Source organism: Pteropus vampyrus, unplaced genomic scaffold (assembly GCF_000151845.1).
Source record: "Pteropus vampyrus isolate Shadow unplaced genomic scaffold, Pvam_2.0 Scaffold606, whole genome shotgun sequence".
Taxonomy (NCBI): domain Eukaryota; kingdom Metazoa; phylum Chordata; class Mammalia; order Chiroptera; family Pteropodidae; genus Pteropus; species Pteropus vampyrus.
The window spans coordinates 100134-106666 of NW_011889387.1; the positions used below are offsets into that span (position 1 = coordinate 100134).

The window sequence follows — 6533 nt, forward strand, 5'->3', positions numbered from 1 at the left end:
ACCTAAAGTCAAAGCTCCTTCTATTACCATGTATGTGATCCCCTTTACCCTTATCTACCTCTCCCCTCCTCCTCTTTCCTTCTGGTAACCACTAACCTGTTATTTGTGTCCATTAGTTTTTGTTTGTTTGTTTTGTTCCTTTGTTGCTTTTGGTTTTACATCCCACATATGAGTGTAATCCTATGGTTCTCAACTTTTTCTGTCTTACTTATTTCATTTAGCTTGATACTGTCAAGATCTACCCTTGTTACAAATGGCAGTATTTCATCTTTTCTTATGGATGAGTAATATTCCATTGTATATATGTACTACATCTTCAATTTATTTTAATAATGTCTTGTAGTTTCAGTACATAGGTCCTAAACATCTTTTGTTAAGTTCATTTCTAGGCATTGTGTTCTTTTTCTTGCAGTTGCAAAAGGAATTGATCATTTTTTTAATCATTTTTTCTCTGAAATTTCATCATTAGTGTATAGCAATGCAGTGGATTTTTGTACATTGATTTTGTATCCTGCAAATTTATTGTATTTGTTATTATTTCTAATACTTATTTGCTGGAGTCTTTAGGGTTTTCTACATACAAAATCATGTTGTCTGCAAAAAATGACAACTTGACTACTTCATTTCCAATGTGTATGCCTTTTATTTTATTTTATTTTATTTTATTTTATGTTTTGCCTGATTGCTCTGGCTAGGACTTCTTGTACTACCTTGAATAACAGTGGTGAGAGTGGGCATCCTTTTTTTGTTCCTGATCTTACAGGAAAAGCTTTGAGTTTTTCACAATTAAGTATGATATTAGCTGAGGAGTTGTCATATATGGCCTTTATTATGTTGAGGTACTTTCCCTTTATGTGCATTTTACTAAGAGTTTATGACAGATGCCACAGAAATTCGATGGATCATACAAGAATACAATGAAAGACTCTATGCCACCAAATTCAATAACCTAGAAGGAATCGATAAGTCCTTATAAATCTATATCCTTCCTAGACTGAATCACGAAGAACTGGAAAGTCTAAATAGACCAATTAGCAGTGATAAAATTGAAATGGTCATCAAAAACCTCTCAATAAATAAAAGTCCAGGACCAGATGGCTTTCTTGGTAAAATTTACCAAACAGGAACAGGCAATACTTTCAAACTCATTCTGTAAGGCCAATAGTATCCTAATACTAAAGCTTGGTAAGGATAAGACACAAAAAGAAAACTATCAATTAATTTCTGATTGATACAGATGCAAAAATACTAAACAAAATACTGTAAATTAATACAACAATACATTAAAAAGATTATACAACACAATCAAGTAGGCTTAATTCCATGCGGTCAAGAGTTGTTCCACATGCACAAATTACTCAGTTTAATAGACAACATAAACAAAATAAAGGATATAAGCATATATCCTGATTGGCATGCAAGATAATTACCAGCAATACTCCTGGGCTCAACACCCATGGAAGGGCAGATGTGTAGTAAGGAATTTGGCCTCACCTAATGAGAAATATGGCCTTTGTCCCGGCTCCTGGAAGGTAACCTTTAAACCATTGAAATTTAGCGATAGGAGTGATTGGTTATTCATGATGGGCCCCATGGACCATACCTGATAATTTGTGCTAATGAGATGACTCAAGGTGGGGACTGGCCATGCCGAAAGACCAAACACATAAAAAAGTGCTGCAGCCTTGGCCAAAGTGATACCAACTGAAACTTTTGAGAGAGAGGCTGGAAACTGTGTTCAATCAAATGGGCAATCATTTAATTAATCACACCTATGTAATGAAGCCTCAATAAAAACTCTGGACACTGAAGCACAGGTGAGCTACCGGGTGAGCAATACTCTGTGTGCTGTCTCACAGTGTGGCCAGGAGGCAGTAAGAGATCTAGACTCACAGGGAATAGACAACAAGAAGATTTATATATGGGACCTTCCAGACCTTGTCCTAAGTGTTCTTCTTTTGTCTAGTTCTACTTTGTATTCTTTTGCTATAATAAAACTGTCATCGTAAGTATAAACTGTCCCAAGTTCTGTGACTCATTCTGATGAATTATTGAACCTGAAGGAGTTCCCTCAGTTTAAGTCATTCTATAAAGTTATTGAATGTGAGGGAGTCCCTGAATTGGTAGCTAACTGGTCTAAAGTGAGGCTGGCATTAGGGACTTCTGAGATTGTGGCTGATGTCTGAAGTAAAGAGATTTTGAAGGGACTATTCCCTTAGACTCTGTGGTTTGGCAAACTCTTTGCAGCGAGGAAGAGCAGTGGAAAAAGTCAAGTCAAATCGAAGCCCATCAAAGGCCACCTAAAATCACCAAGAAACTCTGGGACTAAGATGCTCCTTTAGAGTTGACTGAAATTGGGGATAAGAAGCCAAATGTCATTGGATGTGGGCTTCCCCAGAAGGAGGCATGACCGTGGTTAGGTGGCACTCTGCAGCTGAGGCATACCTATAGGGTCTGATGCTGAGGGCTAAGTGGTACACCCAACATCTGAAGAAACATGTCCCTCATTCCTAACAGTCGACCTTTTTTATCATGGTAAAAGAACATAATATAAAATTTGTCATCTAATTTATGGCCATGCTACACTGAACATGTCCGAATCGGTCTAATCTTGGAAGCTTAGCAGTGACAGGCCTGGTTAGTACTTGGATGGGAGACCACCTAGGAAGACCAGGTGCTGTAGGTGTAAAAAAAAAATTTTTTTTAAAGGGATTGTAAGCTAATAAGGTCCTTGCAATCTGTGAGGTCAACCAAGGGTTGCCTCACCTGAAAAACAATTGACATCTTAACCATTTTTAAGTGTATAGTTCAGTTGTATTAAGTACATTCCCAATGTTATGCCACCATCATCATGATTCATCTCTAAAACTCTTTTTATCTTGCAAAAATGAAACGTTATTTTCCCATTAAACACTCTGTATTTCCTCTTTTCCCTGCTCATAGAAACCACTATTCTACTTTATAGCTCAATAAATTTGACTACATTAGGTGCCTCATATAAGTAGAATAATACAGTATTTATTCTTTTATGTCTGGCTATTTATTTGACTGGGGAGATGTTGGAATGGGAAGGAGAATTATTGGGAAAATTGGGTATCCCCTTTGCTTAGGAATGGTACATCCCAGTTTTCCTTGGGAAGTTCCGGTTGAGAACTATTTCTTCAAACTCAGTATTAATACTGTTCCATTTCGATTTCAAAACACCCTGGCTTAGACAGGAAATTCAATTTTCATCCTATTTGATCAAGAATCTGACCAACATAATGAAGGAGGAAAAATATGAATGTGTTTGTTCTGAAAGCAGGGTTTTGAGACTCCTAGCAAATAGAGAAAAATCACGAGAAAACTAGAAAAAAAATAAAAAGAGACCTTTAATTACTTTATATTCTTTGACCCAGTGTCTCTAAAGTGCGTGTTTATAGAAACAGTTGAACAGCTCTATAATGATAAAAGCAAGACTGCTTATGACCAAGAGTCATGGGTAATGCATAAGGAAAGTGAGAAGGGTGTACGACACATAATCCTGAAGTGGCTGACTTAACTGGAGAATCCAAAATAATCTCCCAATTCCATTACATATATTCGAAGAGAAAAAACTGTAAACAGAAAGTAAAGAGTCATATAGGTACATATGCACTACGTGAATACAGAGTCAGAAATTCCTTGTTGCACATGCTTAATTTTGTTGCTTTTCCAGTTCTATGTACTAAAAAAGATAGCACCCATATTAAGATTAGGCTATTTCTTTTGGTAATTCTCCACAGTACACTCTAGCATCCTCTGGCTGTAGATGAAAGAACACAGCATGGGATAACCACAATGTATATCACCAAGGACACTGCATCCTTCTTCAGAAAAGATGAGGTGGCTGAATTCAGATATAACCCAAGGCCTGTTCCATAAAGTAAGCAAACAACTGACAGGAGAGAACCACAGGTGAAAAGGGTTTTATTTTCTCACCTGGCGATAGGACTTTCAGAATGGAGGAAATATTATAGTAAGAGAAAAAGATCCCTGAGTGTGGAACACCACCAAAGATGGCACAACATGTTATTGGTAGAAGTATCATAACAGGCAAGCTTGAGGAGTTGAGGAGGGTTACAAAAGAAATGAGGGCTTTCCACATCTGCACATAAGGTAAGGTGTGACGTCATCAAATAGTGCAGCTCAGAGTTCAAAAGCTGATGAAAAATGACAGCAAAACCAACAAGCCACAGAGGCAGGGGTTCATTATCATCAGATAATGAAGGTTTTGACAAATGGCCACCAACTAGTCATAGGTCATCAGGGCCAGGAGTATGCTGTCCAAACATGTAAAAGAGAAGAAAGGTAACCTGAGTTAGTCAACCTGCATAGGTAAGGGATTTGCTGTATGTCTGCAGGATCACCAGCATCTTGGGGACTATAGTTGTGCTAAAACTGATGTCAGCCGAAGACTAATTGGAAAGGAAGAAGTACATGTGGGTGTGGAGGTGGAAGTCAAAGGTGACATCCAGAATGATGAGTAGGTTCTTGAGCAGTCACCAGGTACATGGATAGGAAAAGCCCGAACAGAAAAGGCTGCAGTTCTGGACCATCGGAGAGTTCCAGGAGGAAGAATTCTGTGTCACCTGTCAGGTTGCATGGTTCCATGCACATGGGACACATTGGGAAAAAAAGGAAGAGTGTTGAGTGAATAAAACAAGTATAGAGGCACCCAGCTAAGTGTCCATATTATGGATTTAAGCAATTAACAGATGAAGTATTTACATTTGAGGACTATTCACGCCCATTACCTTTGACAACATTTCTCAGCTGTAAACTCTTTTTAGATCTCTTTCCTTATTGATCCCTGAGCTATTCACTTTACGCCCACTTTAGAGACACTGGGTCAAAGACTATTAAAGAAAGGTATTCTGAGAAGTCAAACTCATGAACAGAGTAAAATATCAGCCTTGAACTTTTGAAAAAAATATTTGAAATAAAAAATATTTTTCTCTCTTTAAGAAAAAAAATCAACGTAATTAAAAGATTCTAAGGAGGAGTCAATAGGACATTATCTTATCCAAATGCAGTATAGAAAATTCTCTTAATTTGGAATGTAGTCTAGAAAAGCAAAAACCACATTAACTGGATTCTAAATTAAACTAAAATGTTCATAATCAGATAGCATTTTTGTATGGCAAGTATTTGTAAGAATTTTCATCTTTATTTGGTATTATGAAATCCATTTTCTATGGAGGTAAGTGCTCACTCAAATTTCTCGATTGTCTAATCAAAGTCCCACCAAATATAACTCAATATACAAATATTTAACCTTGGTGGACTTCACATTTTGAAAAATGTGTTCTTGTTAAATGCACTGCATCATACAGCATCACTGATCTTAAAGATAATATTCATTTATGATGCACCAATGATTAATTAATCATTAACATTCATGAGTACTCTGGACTTATTCTTCATTTTGAAAGGTTATTTTTTATTAGTAATACACAAACTGAGAGAAATATCTGAGGTTGAATTTGCTCTTTACTGTTTTTATTTGTACTGGCTTGGTAAAACTCTTTAAATATGTCTCAAATAGTAAATATTTATGAAGGGTTGATTTCTCATCAAATGCAACCCCCTAATGAATAGTCGAGGAATTAGGTGCAAAGTCAGGTCTCAAACCTTAAACTGGCCTTCTTTATACCAGCTAAAGAACTTTGCAAGTTAATTCTTCCTTATACATGGATTACATTTCTCCTAAACTCAGCTCCCTGAAGGCCACTCAGTTCTTCATTTCTCTTGACAGATCAACACATGATGTAATTAGAGAAAAATCAAAAGGCAAAAGAACAAAGACTAATATTACAAACACCCAGGTAGGTTCCTCGTCTGTAAAATGGGTATTATTTGAGCTGACATTATAGGGTTGCTGTAAGAAATAAAATACAATTATAAATATAAAAGACATAAACAGTGGTTATCAATGCTACTTGATCATTAAACTACCTTCCCATCTTTTCAAATTTAATAATGGATGGGCCATAGCCCAGAACCAACTAAATTAGAATCTCTACACATAAGTCCTTTGGACATACTAACTTATAGCCAGGGGAGAAAATTATAGCCAGGCTATTAATAAATGCTGTACCAATTTTATCAATTATTATCAGTACCACTGCAACCTACTACACATATTAAAATATAAATATTTAATAATACTTGCTGTAGAACTCATTTTTATTATTGGTAAAACTTGAAGGTTTGGTTTTTTTGTGGGTTTTTTTTTTTTTTTTTGCTATCCATATGGTCTTCTTCCCCTGAACTTTAGTTGTCCAAAGGCAAATGCTGTCATGAATTTGTGAATGTACTTTCCTTTAAGTGTTTTTATACTATTAGTATTGATTCATATATTCGCAAACCATTGTCTTGAAAATTTACCTGAATTCCCTCATGCTACACATACTGTTTCCTGAGTTCTCTTTTACTACAGCATTGTGTTTTAAGTCTCTCTGTGAATGTCATACATCTATTCAACACTTTAAGTGATGCATAATATCATCTGA

The 6533-nt window shown here is 36.1% G+C and overlaps 2 pseudogenes; one reads left to right on the forward strand and one right to left on the reverse strand.

The window, feature by feature from the left end:
- Window positions 1-2567: 2567 nt before the first annotated feature.
- LOC111733657 lies at window positions 2568-2686 on the forward strand (annotated as a pseudogene).
- A 1084-nt stretch (window positions 2687-3770) lies between these two features.
- LOC105308657 lies at window positions 3771-4638 on the reverse strand (annotated as a pseudogene).
- Between the last annotated feature and the right edge of the window lie 1895 nt (window positions 4639-6533).